This window comes from Hyla sarda, unplaced genomic scaffold (genome assembly GCF_029499605.1).
Source record: "Hyla sarda isolate aHylSar1 unplaced genomic scaffold, aHylSar1.hap1 scaffold_1591, whole genome shotgun sequence".
Lineage (NCBI taxonomy): Eukaryota > Metazoa > Chordata > Amphibia > Anura > Hylidae > Hyla > Hyla sarda.
In genome coordinates, this window is record NW_026608227.1 from 31,971 (window position 1) to 52,448 (window position 20,478).

Sequence of the window (20,478 nt, forward strand, 5' to 3'; positions counted from 1 at the left end):
TGTGTCCAGGCCCAGGAGCCTTAGCACTGTGCTGTGATGTCACTCAATACCACTGACATCACTAGGTGTAAACAACATCTCTCCTTTGCTGTGTATGTGACTATGGAGCTGTTTGGTGATGTCGTCTATTATGGCCTTCATAGAAGCAACAGGAGATTGTTGCATCCATCTAGAACCCTCAGAACTACAGTGCTATGATGTCACTCACTTCCACAGGCCTTGCAGAGTGTAAACAACAACAACCCAGCTTTGTTGTGTATGTAACCATAGGGATTTGTGATGTCACCTAGAACCTTCACAGCAGCGACAGCTTTATGAGGAGCATCAGCACTGCTCTGCCTGAGCAGAACCATCACCGCCATAGGTTGTCAAATAACCCGGATTTAACCCACACAGGTAAGTCCAATGGGGTGCAGGCATGTCCTCTATGCTTACAGCTTCCCGTGGGTGTTGGTTTGATACCGTTTGGGGACAGCCAAGGAGGCATCTGCAGGCAACAAAGGTAGGTGTGTGCTTGTGTGTGTGTTTCCTATGCAGATCCTAAGCCCAGTGTCACATGCAAGTAGGAGGAGTAAGAAGGGTTCCTGGCAAATCCGGGTTATGGATTGCATTTAAAAAGGCCCCGTGGGAGTGCAATGGGCCCCTGTCTTGCTGCTTAGCAATAATGGTATGGGTTTAGGTTCTGCTGTGTGTACTGGTGGTTGACTGCCCCCCAGCCCAGAGTGTGCATGGAAAATTGTCTGGCAGCCTCCCTGACAGCAAGCAGTGATAGTGCCCATGAAGGGGACCTTGTTGGGCCCGCCCCTTTCACGGTTATCGCTTCTCGGCCTTTTGGCTAAGATCAAGTGTAGTATCTGTTCTTATCAGTTTAATATCTGATACGTCCCCTATCTGGGGACCATATATTAAATGGATTTTTGAGAACGGGGGCCGATTTCGAAGCTTGCTTCCGTCGCCCTATGCATTGACCCGATATGGCAGTATCTTCGGGTACAGTGCACCACCCCCTTACAGGGTTAAAAAGAAAGATTCCTACTTTCATTGCTACCTGCTTGCTGGCTAGCCAGCTAGCCAGCCCTGTGGGCCTTGCTGCTGCAGCCAAAAAACAAAAGGTGGTGCTGCTGCTGCTGCTGCTTCTGCTGCTTCTGCTTGTGTCTGGCCGCTGTTGGAGCGTCCAGGCACAGGACTTCTGCTGCTGCTGACTAAATGGCCTCCTTAATTGGATCATTTGAGTAGCCAGCACACCTGTGCAGGTAGGGCATGACATGATAGGCAGCTGCCTTGATAGCGGGTGGGTGCTGAATGTTCCTAATTGACAAAATAAGATTAATGCTTATGAAGAAATATAAAATCTCATCCCTTCCCCAATATCGCGCCACACCCCTACCCCTTAATTCCCTGGTTGAACTTGATGGACATATGTCTTTTTTCGACCGTACTAACTATGTAACTATGTAACATAACATGGGGGGGGGGGGTCTCCTGGCTGTTCACACAGGTGTGTCATTGCTGTACATTGACCATGCATTGCTTCTGTGGTATTGCAAAGGCAAAGACAAATGCTTCCAGCCATCCATTGCACTAATGGATTGGTCATCAGCTGGCTGTCTATGTCCCGCATCAATATAGACCAAAGTACAGAGGGTTAGGCTATGCTATTGTGCACCTACCTGATGCATCAGAAGGTGCGAGGCCCTTGCTAAATTCTGTGCACAGACTTTGAGATCTATGCTTTAGACTGTATCTAAACCTGCTCCAACATGGACTGACATTCTGGCCTACTTTCAGCCGATGCGACTTGTCTGTCGCTGAACAGTCGCTTTTTATGTATTCAGCACCTATGTATAATGTTGTAAAAATGCTCTAGAAGCTAAAGTCGCAGAAATGTCACACATATTTGGCCTGCAACTTTCTGTGCGACAAATTCAGACAGGAAAAATCAGTATAAATCCTTAGAAAATTATCCCCCAGTGTCTCCATCTGCTGGCGGTATTGAATAAGCATTGCTGCACTGATGGGGTATGCATTAGACGAAAAAAAAGAAGAAAAAGAAGAATAATACGCCCAGAAAAGAGGCGAAAAGGAGAAAAACGTAAAAAAACGTGAAAAAAAAGTAAGAGGAAGAGAAGGGAAAAAAAGGTGGAAATGGGTTTAAAAGTGATTTCGGCGGAGAAATATATATATATATATATATATATATATATATATATATATATATACGCGCACACACACACATATATATAAACGTATTCTCCGTTGAGATATTGCAGCCGCTGCTGTGTCCAGGCCCAGGAGCCTTAGCACTGTGCTGTGATGTCACTCAATACCACTGACATCACTAGGTGTAAACAACATCTCTCCTTTGCTGTGTATGTGACTATGGAGCTGTTTGGTGATGTCGTCTATTATGGCCTTCATAGAAGCAACAGGAGATTGTTGCATCCATCTAGAACCCTCAGAACTACAGTGCTATGATGTCACTCACTTCCACAGGCCTTGCAGAGTGTAAACAACAACAACCCAGCTTTGTTGTGTATGTAACCATAGGGATTTGTGATGTCACCTAGAACCTTCACAGCAGCGACAGCTTTATGAGGAGCATCAGCACTGCTCTGCCTGAGCAGAACCATCACCGCCATAGGTTGTCAAATAACCCGGATTTAACCCACACAGGTAAGTCCAATGGGGTGCAGGCATGTCCTCTATGCTTACAGCTTCCCGTGGGTGTTGGTTTGATACCGTTTGGGGACAGCCAAGGAGGCATCTGCAGGCAACAAAGGTAGGTGTGTGCTTGTGTGTGTGTTTCCTATGCAGATCCTAAGCCCAGTGTCACATGCAAGTAGGAGGAGTAAGAAGGGTTCCTGGCAAATCCGGGTTATGGATTGCATTTAAAAAGGCCCCGTGGGAGTGCAATGGGCCCCTGTCTTGCTGCTTAGCAATAATGGTATGGGTTTAGGTTCTGCTGTGTGTACTGGTGGTTGACTGCCCCCCAGCCCAGAGTGTGCATGGAAAATTGTCTGGCAGCCTCCCTGACAGCAAGCAGTGATAGTGCCCATGAAGGGGACCTTGTTGGGCCCGCCCCTTTCACGGTTATCGCTTCTCGGCCTTTTGGCTAAGATCAAGTGTAGTATCTGTTCTTATCAGTTTAATATCTGATACGTCCCCTATCTGGGGACCATATATTAAATGGATTTTTGAGAACGGGGGCCGATTTCGAAGCTTGCTTCCGTCGCCCTATGCATTGACCCGATATGGCAGTATCTTCGGGTACAGTGCACCACCCCCTTACAGGGTTAAAAAGAAAGATTCCTACTTTCATTGCTACCTGCTTGCTGGCTAGCCAGCCCTGTGGGCCTTGCTGCTGCAGCCAAAAAACAAAAGGTGGTGCTGCTGCTGCTGCTGCTTCTGCTGCTTCTGCTTGTGTCTGGCCGCTGTTGGAGCGTCCAGGCACAGGACTTCTGCTGCTGCTGACTAAATGGCCTCCTTAATTGGATCATTTGAGTAGCCAGCACACCTGTGCAGGTAGGGCATGACATGATAGGCAGCTGCCTTGATAGCGGGTGGGTGCTGAATGTTCCTAATTGACAAAATAAGATTAATGCTTATGAAGAAATATAAAATCTCATCCCTTCCCCAATATCGCGCCACACCCCTACCCCTTAATTCCCTGGTTGAACTTGATGGACATATGTCTTTTTTCGACCGTACTGACTATGTAACTATGTAACATAACATGGGGGGGGGGGGTCTCCTGGCTGTTCACACAGGTGTGTCATTGCTGTACATTGACCATGCATTGCTTCTGTGGTATTGCAAAGGCAAAGACAAATGCTTCCAGCCATCCATTGCACTAATGGATTGGTCATCAGCTGGCTGTCTATGTCCCGCATCAATATAGACCAAAGTACAGAGGGTTAGGCTATGCTATTGTGCACCTACCTGATGCATCAGAAGGTGCGAGGCCCTTGCTAAATTCTGTGCACAGACTTTGAGATCTATACTTTAGACTGTATCTAAACCTGCTCCAACATGGACTGACATTCTGGCCTACTTTCAGCCGATGCGACTTGTCTGTCGCTGAACAGTCGCTTTTTATGTATTCAGCACCTATGTATAATGTTGTAAAAATGCTCTAGAAGCTAAAGTCGCAGAAATGTCACACATATTTGGCCTGCAACTTTCTGTGCGACAAATTCAGACAGGAAAAATCAGTATAAATCCTTAGAAAATTATCCCCCAGTGTCTCCATCTGCTGGCGGTATTGAATAAGCATTGCTGCACTGATGGGGTATGCATTAGACGAAAAAAAAGAAGAAAAAGAAGAATAATACGCCCAGAAAAGAGGCGAAAAGGAGAAAAACGTAAAAAAACGTGAAAAAAAAGTAAGAGGAAGAGAAGGGAAAAAAAGGTGGAAATGGGTTTAAAAGTGATTTCGGCGGAGAAATATATATATATATATATATATATATATATATATATATATATATATACGCGCACACACACACATATATATAAACGTATTCTCCGTTGAGATATTGCAGCCGCTGCTGTGTCCAGGCCCAGGAGCCTTAGCACTGTGCTGTGATGTCACTCAATACCACTGACATCACTAGGTGTAAACAACATCTCTCCTTTGCTGTGTATGTGACTATGGAGCTGTTTGGTGATGTCGTCTATTATGGCCTTCATAGAAGCAACAGGAGATTGTTGCATCCATCTAGAACCCTCAGAACTACAGTGCTATGATGTCACTCACTTCCACAGGCCTTGCAGAGTGTAAACAACAACAACCCAGCTTTGTTGTGTATGTAACCATAGGGATTTGTGATGTCACCTAGAACCTTCACAGCAGCGACAGCTTTATGAGGAGCATCAGCACTGCTCTGCCTGAGCAGAACCATCACCGCCATAGGTTGTCAAATAACCCGGATTTAACCCACACAGGTAAGTCCAATGGGGTGCAGGCATGTCCTCTATGCTTACAGCTTCCCGTGGGTGTTGGTTTGATACCGTTTGGGGACAGCCAAGGAGGCATCTGCAGGCAACAAAGGTAGGTGTGTGCTTGTGTGTGTGTTTCCTATGCAGATCCTAAGCCCAGTGTCACATGCAAGTAGGAGGAGTAAGAAGGGTTCCTGGCAAATCCGGGTTATGGATTGCATTTAAAAAGGCCCCGTGGGAGTGCAATGGGCCCCTGTCTTGCTGCTTAGCAATAATGGTATGGGTTTAGGTTCTGCTGTGTGTACTGGTGGTTGACTGCCCCCCAGCCCAGAGTGTGCATGGAAAATTGTCTGGCAGCCTCCCTGACAGCAAGCAGTGATAGTGCCCATGAAGGGGACCTTGTTGGGCCCGCCCCTTTCACGGTTATCGCTTCTCGGCCTTTTGGCTAAGATCAAGTGTAGTATCTGTTCTTATCAGTTTAATATCTGATACGTCCCCTATCTGGGGACCATATATTAAATGGATTTTTGAGAACGGGGGCCGATTTCGAAGCTTGCTTCCGTCGCCCTATGCATTGACCCGATATGGCAGTATCTTCGGGTACAGTGCACCACCCCCTTACAGGGTTAAAAAGAAAGATTCCTACTTTCATTGCTACCTGCTTGCTGGCTAGCCAGCTAGCCAGCCCTGTGGGCCTTGCTGCTGCAGCCAAAAAACAAAAGGTGGTGCTGCTGCTGCTGCTGCTTCTGCTGCTGCTGCTGCTTCTGCTGCTTCTGCTTGTGTCTGGCCGCTGTTGGAGCGTCCAGGCACAGGACTTCTGCTGCTGCTGACTAAATGGCCTCCTTAATTGGATCATTTGAGTAGCCAGCACACCTGTGCAGGTAGGGCATGACATGATAGGCAGCTGCCTTGATAGTGGGTGGGTGCTGAATGTTCCTAATTGACAAAATAAGATTAATGCTTATGAAGAAATATAAAATCTCATCCCTTCCCCAATATCGCGCCACACCCCTACCCCTTAATTCCCTGGTTGAACTTGATGGACATATGTCTTTTTTCGACCGTACTAACTATGTAACTATGTAACATAACATGGGGGGGGGGGTCTCCTGGCTGTTCACACAGGTGTGTCATTGCTGTACATTGACCATGCATTGCTTCTGTGGTATTGCAAAGGCAAAGACAAATGCTTCCAGCCATCCATTGCACTAATGGATTGGTCATCAGCTGGCTGTCTATGTCCCGCATCAATATAGACCAAAGTACAGAGGGTTAGGCTATGCTATTGTGCACCTACCTGATGCATCAGAAGGTGCGAGGCCCTTGCTAAATTCTGTGCACAGACTTTGAGATCTATACTTTAGACTGTATCTAAACCTGCTCCAACATGGACTGACATTCTGGCCTACTTTCAGCCGATGCGACTTGTCTGTCGCTGAACAGTCGCTTTTTATGTATTCAGCACCTATGTATAATGTTGTAAAAATGCTCTAGAAGCTAAAGTCGCAGAAATGTCACACATATTTGGCCTGCAACTTTCTGTGCGACAAATTCAGACAGGAAAAATCAGTATAAATCCTTAGAAAATTATCCCCCAGTGTCTCCATCTGCTGGCGGTATTGAATAAGCATTGCTGCACTGATGGGGTATGCATTAGACGAAAAAAAAGAAGAAAAAGAAGAATAATACGCCCAGAAAAGAGGCGAAAAGGAGAAAAACGTAAAAAAACGTGAAAAAAAAGTAAGAGGAAGAGAAGGGAAAAAAAGGTGGAAATGGGTTTAAAAGTGATTTCGGCGGAGAAATATATATATATATATATATATATATATATATATATATATATATATATACGCGCACACACACACATATATATAAACGTATTCTCCGTTGAGATATTGCAGCCGCTGCTGTGTCCAGGCCCAGGAGCCTTAGCACTGTGCTGTGATGTCACTCAATACCACTGACATCACTAGGTGTAAACAACATCTCTCCTTTGCTGTGTATGTGACTATGGAGCTGTTTGGTGATGTCGTCTATTATGGCCTTCATAGAAGCAACAGGAGATTGTTGCATCCATCTAGAACCCTCAGAACTACAGTGCTATGATGTCACTCACTTCCACAGGCCTTGCAGAGTGTAAACAACAACAACCCAGCTTTGTTGTGTATGTAACCATAGGGATTTGTGATGTCACCTAGAACCTTCACAGCAGCGACAGCTTTATGAGGAGCATCAGCACTGCTCTGCCTGAGCAGAACCATCACCGCCATAGGTTGTCAAATAACCCGGATTTAACCCACACAGGTAAGTCCAATGGGGTGCAGGCATGTCCTCTATGCTTACAGCTTCCCGTGGGTGTTGGTTTGATACCGTTTGGGGACAGCCAAGGAGGCATCTGCAGGCAACAAAGGTAGGTGTGTGCTTGTGTGTGTGTTTCCTATGCAGATCCTAAGCCCAGTGTCACATGCAAGTAGGAGGAGTAAGAAGGGTTCCTGGCAAATCCGGGTTATGGATTGCATTTAAAAAGGCCCCGTGGGAGTGCAATGGGCCCCTGTCTTGCTGCTTAGCAATAATGGTATGGGTTTAGGTTCTGCTGTGTGTACTGGTGGTTGACTGCCCCCCAGCCCAGAGTGTGCATGGAAAATTGTCTGGCAGCCTCCCTGACAGCAAGCAGTGATAGTGCCCATGAAGGGGACCTTGTTGGGCCCGCCCCTTTCACGGTTATCGCTTCTCGGCCTTTTGGCTAAGATCAAGTGTAGTATCTGTTCTTATCAGTTTAATATCTGATACGTCCCCTATCTGGGGACCATATATTAAATGGATTTTTGAGAACGGGGGCCGATTTCGAAGCTTGCTTCCGTCGCCCTATGCATTGACCCGATATGGCAGTATCTTCGGGTACAGTGCACCACCCCCTTACAGGGTTAAAAAGAAAGATTCCTACTTTCATTGCTACCTGCTTGCTGGCTAGCCAGCTAGCCAGCCCTGTGGGCCTTGCTGCTGCAGCCAAAAAACAAAAGGTGGTGCTGCTGCTGCTGCTGCTTCTGCTGCTTCTGCTGCTTCTGCTTGTGTCTGGCCGCTGTTGGAGCGTCCAGGCACAGGACTTCTGCTGCTGCTGACTAAATGGCCTCCTTAATTGGATCATTTGAGTAGCCAGCACACCTGTGCAGGTAGGGCATGACATGATAGGCAGCTGCCTTGATAGCGGGTGGGTGCTGAATGTTCCTAATTGACAAAATAAGATTAATGCTTATGAAGAAATATAAAATCTCATCCCTTCCCCAATATCGCGCCACACCCCTACCCCTTAATTCCCTGGTTGAACTTGATGGACATATGTCTTTTTTCGACCGTACTAACTATGTAACTATGTAACATAACATGGGGGGGGGGGGTCTCCTGGCTGTTCACACAGGTGTGTCATTGCTGTACATTGACCATGCATTGCTTCTGTGGTATTGCAAAGGCAAAGACAAATGCTTCCAGCCATCCATTGCACTAATGGATTGGTCATCAGCTGGCTGTCTATGTCCCGCATCAATATAGACCAAAGTACAGAGGGTTAGGCTATGCTATTGTGCACCTACCTGATGCATCAGAAGGTGCGAGGCCCTTGCTAAATTCTGTGCACAGACTTTGAGATCTATACTTTAGACTGTATCTAAACCTGCTCCAACATGGACTGACATTCTGGCCTACTTTCAGCCGATGCGACTTGTCTGTCGCTGAACAGTCGCTTTTTATGTATTCAGCACCTATGTATAATGTTGTAAAAATGCTCTAGAAGCTAAAGTCGCAGAAATGTCACACATATTTGGCCTGCAACTTTCTGTGCGACAAATTCAGACAGGAAAAATCAGTATAAATCCTTAGAAAATTATCCCCCAGTGTCTCCATCTGCTGGCGGTATTGAATAAGCATTGCTGCACTGATGGGGTATGCATTAGACGAAAAAAAAGAAGAAAAAGAAGAATAATACGCCCAGAAAAGAGGCGAAAAGGAGAAAAACGTAAAAAAACGTGAAAAAAAAGTAAGAGGAAGAGAAGGGAAAAAAAGGTGGAAATGGGTTTAAAAGTGATTTCGGCGGAGAAATATATATATATATATATATATATATATATATATATATATATATATACGCGCACACACACACATATATATAAACGTATTCTCCGTTGAGATATTGCAGCCGCTGCTGTGTCCAGGCCCAGGAGCCTTAGCACTGTGCTGTGATGTCACTCAATACCACTGACATCACTAGGTGTAAACAACATCTCTCCTTTGCTGTGTATGTGACTATGGAGCTGTTTGGTGATGTCGTCTATTACGGCCTTCATAGAAGCAACAGGAGATTGTTGCATCCATCTAGAACCCTCAGAACTACAGTGCTATGATGTCACTCACTTCCACAGGCCTTGCAGAGTGTAAACAACAACAACCCAGCTTTGTTGTGTATGTAACCATAGGGATTGTGATGTCACCTAGAACCTTCACAGCAGCGACAGCTTTATGAGGAGCATCAGCACTGCTCTGCCTGAGCAGAACCATCACCGCCATAGGTTGTCAAATAACCCGGATTTAACCCACACAGGTAAGTCCAATGGGGTGCAGGCATGTCCTCTATGCTTACAGCTTCCCGTGGGTGTTGGTTTGATACCGTTTGGGGACAGCCAAGGAGGCATCTGCAGGCAACAAAGGTAGGTGTGTGCTTGTGTGTGTGTTTCCTATGCAGATCCTAAGCCCAGTGTCACATGCAAGTAGGAGGAGTAAGAAGGGTTCCTGGCAAATCCGGGTTATGGATTGCATTTAAAAAGGCCCCGTGGGAGTGCAATGGGCCCCTGTCTTGCTGCTTAGCAATAATGGTATGGGTTTAGGTTCTGCTGTGTGTACTGGTGGTTGACTGCCCCCCAGCCCAGAGTGTGCATGGAAAATTGTCTGGCAGCCTCCCTGACAGCAAGCAGTGATAGTGCCCATGAAGGGGACCTTGTTGGGCCCGCCCCTTTCACGGTTATCGCTTCTCGGCCTTTTGGCTAAGATTAAGTGTAGTATCTGTTCTTATCAGTTTAATATCTGATACGTCCCCTATCTGGGGACCATATATTAAATGGATTTTTGAGAACGGGGGCCGATTTCGAAGCTTGCTTCCGTCGCCCTATGCATTGACCCGATATGGCAGTATCTTCGGGTACAGTGCACCACCCCCTTACAGGGTTAAAAAGAAAGATTCCTACTTTCATTGCTACCTGCTTGCTGGCTAGCCAGCTAGCCAGCCCTGTGGGCCTTGCTGCTGCAGCCAAAAAACAAAAGGTGGTGCTGCTGCTGCTGCTGCTGCTTCTGCTGCTTCTGCTTGTGTCTGGCCGCTGTTGGAGCGTCCAGGCACAGGACTTCTGCTGCTGCTGACTAAATGGCCTCCTTAATTGGATCATTTGAGTAGCCAGCACACCTGTGCAGGTAGGGCATGACATGATAGGCAGCTGCCTTGATAGCGGGTGGGTGCTGAATGTTCCTAATTGACAAAATAAGATTAATGCTTATGAAGAAATATAAAATCTCATCCCTTCCCCAATATCGCGCCACACCCCTACCCCTTAATTCCCTGGTTGAACTTGATGGACATATGTCTTTTTTCGACCGTACTAACTATGTAACTATGTAACATAACATGGGGGGGGGGGTCTCCTGGCTGTTCACACAGGTGTGTCATTGCTGTACATTGACCATGCATTGCTTCTGTGGTATTGCAAAGGCAAAGACAAATGCTTCCAGCCATCCATTGCACTAATGGATTGGTCATCAGCTGGCTGTCTATGTCCCGCATCAATATAGACCAAAGTACAGAGGGTTAGGCTATGCTATTGTGCACCTACCTGATGCATCAGAAGGTGCGAGGCCCTTGCTAAATTCTGTGCACAGACTTTGAGATCTATACTTTAGACTGTATCTAAACCTGCTCCAACATGGACTGACATTCTGGCCTACTTTCAGCCGATGCGACTTGTCTGTCGCTGAACAGTCGCTTTTTATGTATTCAGCACCTATGTATAATGTTGTAAAAATGCTCTAGAAGCTAAAGTCGCAGAAATGTCACACATATTTGGCCTGCAACTTTCTGTGCGACAAATTCAGACAGGAAAAATCAGTATAAATCCTTAGAAAATTATCCCCCAGTGTCTCCATCTGCTGGCGGTATTGAATAAGCATTGCTGCACTGATGGGGTATGCATTAGACGAAAAAAAAGAAGAAAAAGAAGAATAATACGCCCAGAAAAGAGGCGAAAAGGAGAAAAACGTAAAAAAACGTGAAAAAAAAGTAAGAGGAAGAGAAGGGAAAAAAAGGTGGAAATGGGTTTAAAAGTGATTTCGGCGGAGAAATATATATATATATATATATATATATATATATATATATATATATATATATACGCGCACACACACACATATATATAAACGTATTCTCCGTTGAGATATTGCAGCCGCTGCTGTGTCCAGGCCCAGGAGCCTTAGCACTGTGCTGTGATGTCACTCAATACCACTGACATCACTAGGTGTAAACAACATCTCTCCTTTGCTGTGTATGTGACTATGGAGCTGTTTGGTGATGTCGTCTATTATGGCCTTCATAGAAGCAACAGGAGATTGTTGCATCCATCTAGAACCCTCAGAACTACAGTGCTATGATGTCACTCACTTCCACAGGCCTTGCAGAGTGTAAACAACAACAACCCAGTTTTGTTGTGTATGTAACCATAGGGATTTGTGATGTCACCTAGAACCTTCACAGCAGCGACAGCTTTATGAGGAGCATCAGCACTGCTCTGCCTGAGCAGAACCATCACCGCCATAGGTTGTCAAATAACCCGGATTTAACCCACACAGGTAAGTCCAATGGGGTGCAGGCATGTCCTCTATGCTTACAGCTTCCCGTGGGTGTTGGTTTGATACCGTTTGGGGACAGCCAAGGAGGCATCTGCAGGCAACAAAGGTAGGTGTGTGCTTGTGTGTGTGTTTCCTATGCAGATCCTAAGCCCAGTGTCACATGCAAGTAGGAGGAGTAAGAAGGGTTCCTGGCAAATCCGGGTTATGGATTGCATTTAAAAAGGCCCCGTGGGAGTGCAATGGGCCCCTGTCTTGCTGCTTAGCAATAATGGTATGGGTTTAGGTTCTGCTGTGTGTACTGGTGGTTGACTGCCCCCCAGCCCAGAGTGTGCATGGAAAATTGTCTGGCAGCCTCCCTGACAGCAAGCAGTGATAGTGCCCATGAAGGGGACCTTGTTGGGCCCGCCCCTTTCACGGTTATCGCTTCTCGGCCTTTTGGCTAAGATCAAGTGTAGTATCTGTTCTTATCAGTTTAATATCTGATACGTCCCCTATCTGGGGACCATATATTAAATGGATTTTTGAGAACGGGGGCCGATTTCGAAGCTTGCTTCCGTCGCCCTATGCATTGACCCGATATGGCAGTATCTTCGGGTACAGTGCACCACCCCCTTACAGGGTTAAAAAGAAAGATTCCTACTTTCATTGCTACCTGCTTGCTGGCTAGCCAGCTAGCCAGCCCTGTGGGCCTTGCTGCTGCAGCCAAAAAACAAAAGGTGGTGCTGCTGCTGCTGCTGCTTCTGCTGCTTCTGCTTGTGTCTGGCCGCTGTTGGAGCGTCCAGGCACAGGACTTCTGCTGCTGCTGACTAAATGGCCTCCTTAATTGGATCATTTGAGTAGCCAGCACACCTGTGCAGGTAGGGCATGACATGATAGGCAGCTGCCTTGATAGCGGGTGGGTGCTGAATGTTCCTAATTGACAAAATAAGATTAATGCTTATGAAGAAATATAAAATCTCATCCCTTCCCCAATATCGCGCCACACCCCTACCCCTTAATTCCCTGGTTGAACTTGATGGACATATGTCTTTTTTCGACCGTACTAACTATGTAACTATGTAACATAACATGGGGGGGGGGGTCTCCTGGCTGTTCACACAGGTGTGTCATTGCTGTACATTGACCATGCATTGCTTCTGTGGTATTGCAAAGGCAAAGACAAATGCTTCCAGCCATCCATTGCACTAATGGATTGGTCATCAGCTGGCTGTCTATGTCCCGCATCAATATAGACCAAAGTACAGAGGGTTAGGCTATGCTATTGTGCACCTACCTGATGCATCAGAAGGTGCGAGGCCCTTGCTAAATTCTGTGCACAGACTTTGAGATCTATACTTTAGACTGTATCTAAACCTGCTCCAACATGGACTGACATTCTGGCCTACTTTCAGCCGATGCGACTTGTCTGTCGCTGAACAGTCGCTTTTTATGTATTCAGCACCTATGTATAATGTTGTAAAAATGCTCTAGAAGCTAAAGTCGCAGAAATGTCACACATATTTGGCCTGCAACTTTCTGTGCGACAAATTCAGACAGGAAAAATCAGTATAAATCCTTAGAAAATTATCCCCCAGTGTCTCCATCTGCTGGCGGTATTGAATAAGCATTGCTGCACTGATGGGGTATGCATTAGACGAAAAAAAAGAAGAAAAAGAAGAATAATACGCCCAGAAAAGAGGCGAAAAGGAGAAAAACGTAAAAAAACGTGAAAAAAAAGTAAGAGGAAGAGAAGGGAAAAAAAGGTGGAAATGGGTTTAAAAGTGATTTCGGCGGAGAAATATATATATATATATATATATATATATATATATATATATATATATATATACGCGCACACACACACATATATATAAACGTATTCTCCGTTGAGATATTGCAGCCGCTGCTGTGTCCAGACCCAGGAGCCTTAGCACTGTGCTGTGATGTCACTCAATACCACTGACATCACTAGGTGTAAACAACATCTCTCCTTTGCTGTGTATGTGACTATGGAGCTGTTTGGTGATGTCGTCTATTATGGCCTTCATAGAAGCAACAGGAGATTGTTGCATCCATCTAGAACCCTCAGAACTACAGTGCTATGATGTCACTCACTTCCACAGGCCTTGCAGAGTGTAAACAACAACAACCCAGCTTTGTTGTGTATGTAACCATAGGGATTTGTGATGTCACCTAGAACCTTCACAGCAGCGACAGCTTTATGAGGAGCATCAGCACTGCTCTGCCTGAGCAGAACCATCACCGCCATAGGTTGTCAAATAACCCGGATTTAACCCACACAGGTAAGTCCAATGGGGTGCAGAAATGTCCTCTATGCTTACAGCTTCCCGTGGGTGTTGGTTTGATACCGTTTGGGGACAGCCAAGGAGGCATCTGCAGGCAACAAAGGTAGGTGTGTGCTTGTGTGTGTGTTTCCTATGCAGATCCTAAGCCCAGTGTCACATGCAAGTAGGAGGAGTAAGAAGGGTTCCTGGCAAATCCGGGTTATGGATTGCATTTAAAAAGGCCCCGTGGGAGTGCAATGGGCCCCTGTCTTGCTGCTTAGCAATAATGGTATGGGTTTAGGTTCTGCTGTGTGTACTGGTGGTTGACTGCCCCCCAGCCCAGAGTGTGCATGGAAAATTGTCTGGCAGCCTCCCTGACAGCAAGCAGTGATAGTGCCCATGAAGGGGACCTTGTTGGGCCCGCCCCTTTCACGGTTATCGCTTCTCGGCCTTTTGGCTAAGATCAAGTGTAGTATCTGTTCTTATCAGTTTAATATCTGATACGTCCCCTATCTGGGGACCATATATTAAATGGATTTTTGAGAACGGGGGCCGATTTCGAAGCTTGCTTCCGTCGCCCTATGCATTGACCCGATATGGCAGTATCTTCGGGTACAGTGCACCACCCCCTTACAGGGTTAAAAAGAAAGATTCCTACTTTCATTGCTACCTGCTTGCTGGCTAGCCAGCTAGCCAGCCCTGTGGGCCTTGCTGCTGCAGCCAAAAAACAAAAGGTGGTGCTGCTGCTGCTGCTGCTTCTGCTGCTTCTGCTTGTGTCTGGCCCCTGTTGGAGCGTCCAGGCACAGGACTTCTGCTGCTGCTGACTAAATGGCCTCCTTAATTGGATCATTTGAGTAGCCAGCACACCTGTGCAGGTAGGGCATGACATGATAGGCAGCTGCCTTGATAGCGGGTGGGTGCTGAATGTTCCTAATTGACAAAATAAGATTAATGCTTATGAAGAAATATAAAATCTCATCCCTTCCCCAATATCGCGCCACACCCCTACCCCTTAATTCCCTGGTTGAACTTGATGGACATATGTCTTTTTTCGACCGTACTAACTATGTAACTATGTAACATAACATGGGGGGGGGGGGGTCTCCTGGCTGTTCACACAGGTGTGTCATTGCTGTACATTGACCATGCATTGCTTCTGTGGTATTGCAAAGGCAAAGACAAATGCTTCCAGCCATCCATTGCACTAATGGATTGGTCATCAGCTGGCTGTCTATGTCCCGCATCAATATAGACCAAAGTACAGAGGGTTAGGCTATGCTATTGTGCACCTACCTGATGCATCAGAAGGTGCGAGGCCCTTGCTAAATTCTGTGCACAGACTTTGAGATCTATACTTTAGACTGTATCTAAACCTGCTCCAACATGGACTGACATTCTGGCCTACTTTCAGCCGATGCGACTTGTCTGTCGCTGAACAGTCGCTTTTTATGTATTCAGCACCTATGTATAATGTTGTAAAAATGCTCTAGAAGCTAAAGTCGCAGAAATGTCACACATATTTGGCCTGCAACTTTCTGTGCGACAAATTCAGACAGGAAAAATCAGTATAAATCCTTAGAAAATTATCCCCCAGTGTCTCCATCTGCTGGCGGTATTGAATAAGCATTGCTGCACTGATGGGGTATGCATTAGACGAAAAAAAAGAAGAAAAAGAAGAATAATACGCCCAGAAAAGAGGCGAAAAGGAGAAAAACGTAAAAAAACGTGAAAAAAAAGTAAGAGGAAGAGAAGGGAAAAAAAGGTGGAAATGGGTTTAAAAGTGATTTCGGCGGAGAAATATATATATATATATATATATATATATATATATATATATATATATATACGCGCACACACACACATATATATAAACGTATTCTCCGTTGAGATATTGCAGCCGCTGCTGTGTCCAGGCCCAGGAGCCTTAGCACTGTGCTGTGATGTCACTCAATACCACTGACATCACTAGGTGTAAACAACATCTCTCCTTTGCTGTGTATGTGACTATGGAGCTGTTTGGTGATGTCGTCTATTATGGCCTTCATAGAAGCAACAGGAGATTGTTGCATCCATCTAGAACCCTCAGAACTACAGTGCTATGATGTCACTCACTTCCACAGGCCTTGCAGAGTGTAAACAACAACAACCCAGCTTTGTTGTGTATGTAACCATAGGGATTTGTGATGTCACCTAGAACCTTCACAGCAGCGACAGCTTTATGAGGAGCATCAGCACTGCTCTGCCTGAGCAGAACCATCACCGCCATAGGTTGTCAAATAACCCGGATTTAACCCACACAGGTAAGTCCAATGGGGTGCAGGCATGTCCTCTATGCTTACAGCTTCCCGTGGGTGTTGGTTTGATACCGTTTGGGGACAGCCAAGGAGGCATCTGCAGGCAACAAAGGTAGGTGTGTGCTTGTGTGTGTGTTTCCTATGCAGATCCTAAGCCCAGTGTCACATGCAAGTAGGAGGAGTAAGAAGGGTTCCTGGCAAATCCGGGTTATGGATTGCATTTAAAAAGGCCCCGTGGGAGTGCAATGGGCCCCTGTCTTGCTGCTTAGCAATAATGGTATGGGTTTAGGTTCTGCTGTGTGTACTGGTGGTTGACTGCCCCCCAGCCCAGAGTGTGCATGGAAAATTGTCTGGCAGCCTCCCTGACAGCAAGCAGTGATAGTGCCCATGAAGGGGACCTTGTTGGGCCCGCCCCTTTCACGGTTATCGCTTCTCGGCCTTTTGGCTAAGATCAAGTGTAGTATCTGTTCTTATCAGTTTAATATCTGATACGTCCCCTATCTGGGGACCATATATTAAATGGATTTTTGAGAACGGGGGCCGATTTCGAAGCTTGCTTCCGTCGCCCTATGCATTGACCCGATATGGCAGTATCTTCGGGTACAGTGCACCACCCCCTTACAGGGTTAAAAAGAAAGATTCCTACTTTCATTGCTACCTGCTTGCTGGCTAGCCAGCTAGCCAGCCCTGTGGGCCTTGCTGCTGCAGCCAAAAAACAAAAGGTGGTGCTGCTGCTGCTGCTGCTTCTGCTGCTTCTGCTTGTGTCTGGCCGCTGTTGGAGCGTCCAGGCACAGGACTTCTGCTGCTGCTGACTAAATGGCCTCCTTAATTGGATCATTTGAGTAGCCAGCACACCTGTGCAGGTAGGGCATGACATGATAGGCAGCTGCCTTGATAGCGGGTGGGTGCTGAATGTTCCTAATTGACAAAATAAGATTAATGCTTATGAAGAAATATAAAATCTCATCCCTTCCCCAATATCGCGCCACACCCCTACCCCTTAATTCCCTGGTTGAACTTGATGGACATATGTCTTTTTTCGACCGTACTAACTATGTAACTATGTAACATAACATGGGGGGGGGGGGTCTCCTGGCTGTTCACACAGGTGTGTCATTGCTGTACATTGACCATGCATTGCTTCTGTGGTATTGCAAAGGCAAAGACAAATGCTTCCAGCCATCCATTGCACTAATGGATTGGTCATCAGCTGGCTGTCTATGTCCCGCATCAATATAGACCAAAGTACAGAGGGTTAGGCTATGCTATTGTGCACCTACCTGATGCATCAGAAGGTGCGAGGCCCTTGCTAAATTCTGTGCACAGACTTTGAGATCTATACTTTAGACTGTATCTAAACCTGCTCCAACATGGACTGACATTCTGGCCTACTTTCAGCCGATGCGACTTGTCTGTCGCTGAACAGTCGCTTTTTATGTATTCAGCACCTATGTATAATGTTGTAAAAATGCTCTAGAAGCTAAAGTCGCAGAAATGTCACACATATTTGGCCTGCAACTTTCTGTGCGACAAATTCAGACAGGAAAAATCAGTATAAATCCTTAGAAAATTATCCCCCAGTGTCTCCATCTGCTGGCGGTATTGAATAAGCATTGCTGCACTGATGGGGTATGCATTAGACGAAAAAAAAGAAGAAAAAGAAGAATAATACGCCCAGAAAAGAGGCGAAAAGGAGAAAAACGTAAAAAAACGTGAAAAAAAAGTAAGAGGAAGAGAAGGGAAAAAAAGGTGGAAATGGGTTTAAAAGTGATTTCGGCGGAGAAATATATATATATATATATATATATATATATATATATATATATATATATATACGCGCACACACACACATATATATAAACGTATTCTCCGTTGAGATATTGCAGCCGCTGCTGTGTCCAGGCCCAGGAGCCTTAGCACTGTGCTGTGATGTCACTCAATACCACTGACATCACTAGGTGTAAACAACATCTCTCCTTTGCTGTGTATGTGACTATGGAGCTGTTTGGTGATGTCGTCTATTATGGCCTTCATAGAAGCAACAGGAGATTGTTGCATCCATCTAGAACCCTCAGAACTACAGTGCTATGATGTCACTCACTTCCACAGGCCTTGCAGAGTGTAAACAACAACAACCCAGCTTTGTTGTGTATGTAACCATAGGGATTTGTGATGTCACCTAGAACCTTCACAGCAGCGACAGCTTTATGAGGAGCATCAGCACTGCTCTGCCTGAGCAGAACCATCACCGCCATAGGTTGTCAAATAACCCGGATTTAACCCACACAGGTAAGTCCAATGGGGTGCAGGCATGTCCTCTATGCTTACAGCTTCCCGTGGGTGTTGGTTTGATACCGTTTGGGGACAGCCAAGGAGGCATCTGCAGGCAACAAAGGTAGGTGTGTGCTTGTGTGTGTGTTTCCTATGCAGATCCTAAGCCCAGTGTCACATGCAAGTAGGAGGAGTAAGAAGGGTTCCTGGCAAATCCGGGTTATGGATTGCATTTAAAAAGGCCCCGTGGGAGTGCAATGGGCCCCTGTCTTGCTGCTTAGCAATAATGGTATGGGTTTAGGTTCTGCTGTGTGTACTGGTGGTTGACTGCCCCCCAGCCCAGAGTGTGCATGGAAAATTGTCTGGCAGCCTCCCTGACAGCAAGCAGTGATAGTGCCCATGAAGGGGACCTTGTTGGGCCCGCCCCTTTCACGGTTATCGCTTCTCGGCCTTTTGGCTAAGATCAAGTGTAGTATCTGTTCTTATCAGTTTAATATCTGATACGTCCCCTATCTGGGGACCATATATTAAATGGATTTTTGAGAACGGGGGCCGATTTCGAAGCTTGCTTCCGTCGCCCTATGCATTGACCCGATATGGCAGTATCTTCGGGTACAGTGCACCACCCCCTTACAGGGTTAAAAAGAAAGATTCCTACTTTCATTGCTACCTGCTTGCTGGCTAGCCAGCTAGCCAGCCCTGTGGGCCTTGCTGCTGCAGCCAAAAAACAAAAGGTGGTGCTGCTGCTGCTGCTGCTTCTGCTGCTTCTGCTTGTGTCTGGCCGCTGTTGGAGCGTCCAGGCACAGGACTTCTGCTGCTGCTGACTAAATGGCCTCCTTAATTGGATCATTTGAGTAGCCAGCACACCTGTGCAGGTAGGGCATGACATGATAGGCAGCTGCCTTGATAGCGGGTGGGTGCTGAATGTTCCTAATTGACAAAATAAGATTAATGCTTATGAAGAAATATAAAATCTCATCCCTTCCCCAATATCGCGCCACACCCCTACCCCTTAATTCCCTGGTTGAACTTGATGGACATATGTCTTTTTTCGACCGTACTAACTATGTAACTATGTAACATAACATGGGGGGGGGGGGGTCTCCTGGCTGTTCACACAGGTGTGTCATTGCTGTACATTGACCATGCATTGCTTCTGTGGTATTGCAAAGGCAAAGACAAATGCTTCCAGCCATCCATTGCACTAATGGATTGGTCATCAGCTGGCTGTCTATGTCCCGCATCAATATAGACCAAAGTACAGAGGGTTAGGCTATGCTATTGTGCACCTACCTGATGCATCAGAAGGTGCGAGGCCCTTGCTAAATTCTGTGCACAGACTTTGAGATCTATACTTTAGACTGTATCTAAACCTGCTCCAACATGGACTGACATTCTGGCCTACTTTCAGCCGATGCGACTTGTCTGTCGCTGAACAGTCGCTTTTTATGTATTCAGCACCTATGTATAATGTTGTAAAAATGCTCTAGAAGCTAAAGTCGCAGAAATGTCACACATATTTGGCCTGCAACTTTCTGTGCGACAAATTCAGACAGGAAAAATCAGTATAAATCCTTAGAAAATTATCCCCCAGTGTCTCCATCTGCTGGCGGTATTGAATAAGCATTGCTGCACTGATGGGGTATGCATTAGACGAAAAAAAAGAAGAAAAAGAAGAATAATACGCCCAGAAAAGAGGCGAAAAGGAGAAAAACGTAAAAAAACGTGAAAAAAAAGTAAGAGGAAGAGAAGGGAAAAAAAGGTGGAAATGGGTTTAAAAGTGATTTCGGCGGAGAAATATATATATATATATATATATATATATATATATATAT

At 45.9% G+C, this 20,478-nt stretch overlaps 9 non-coding genes across 9 annotated transcripts; all 9 read left to right on the forward strand.

The window, feature by feature from the left end:
- Positions 1-815: 815 nt before the first annotated feature.
- LOC130310677 (U2 spliceosomal RNA) lies at positions 816-1,006 on the forward strand. The gene has a single exon (XR_008859167.1). It is a non-coding gene; the product is annotated as a U2 spliceosomal RNA (small nuclear RNA).
- A 2,086-nt stretch (positions 1,007-3,092) lies between these two features.
- Positions 3,093-3,283, forward strand: LOC130310678 (U2 spliceosomal RNA). Its single transcript, XR_008859168.1, has one exon. It is a non-coding gene; the product is annotated as a U2 spliceosomal RNA (small nuclear RNA).
- A 2,080-nt stretch (positions 3,284-5,363) lies between these two features.
- LOC130310679 (U2 spliceosomal RNA) lies at positions 5,364-5,554 on the forward strand. Its single transcript, XR_008859169.1, has one exon. It is a non-coding gene; the product is annotated as a U2 spliceosomal RNA (small nuclear RNA).
- A 2,107-nt stretch (positions 5,555-7,661) lies between these two features.
- Positions 7,662-7,852, forward strand: LOC130310680 (U2 spliceosomal RNA). Its single transcript, XR_008859170.1, has one exon. It is a non-coding gene; the product is annotated as a U2 spliceosomal RNA (small nuclear RNA).
- Positions 7,853-9,948: 2,096 nt separating this feature from the next.
- LOC130310703 (U2 spliceosomal RNA) lies at positions 9,949-10,139 on the forward strand. Its single transcript, XR_008859191.1, has one exon. It is a non-coding gene; the product is annotated as a U2 spliceosomal RNA (small nuclear RNA).
- Positions 10,140-12,233: 2,094 nt separating this feature from the next.
- Positions 12,234-12,424, forward strand: LOC130310681 (U2 spliceosomal RNA). Its single transcript, XR_008859171.1, has one exon. It is a non-coding gene; the product is annotated as a U2 spliceosomal RNA (small nuclear RNA).
- A 2,091-nt stretch (positions 12,425-14,515) lies between these two features.
- Positions 14,516-14,706, forward strand: LOC130310684 (U2 spliceosomal RNA). The gene has a single exon (XR_008859173.1). It is a non-coding gene; the product is annotated as a U2 spliceosomal RNA (small nuclear RNA).
- Positions 14,707-16,797: 2,091 nt separating this feature from the next.
- On the forward strand, positions 16,798-16,988 carry LOC130310685 (U2 spliceosomal RNA). The gene has a single exon (XR_008859174.1). It is a non-coding gene; the product is annotated as a U2 spliceosomal RNA (small nuclear RNA).
- A 2,092-nt stretch (positions 16,989-19,080) lies between these two features.
- LOC130310686 (U2 spliceosomal RNA) lies at positions 19,081-19,271 on the forward strand. The gene has a single exon (XR_008859175.1). It is a non-coding gene; the product is annotated as a U2 spliceosomal RNA (small nuclear RNA).
- Positions 19,272-20,478: the final 1,207 nt, after the last annotated feature.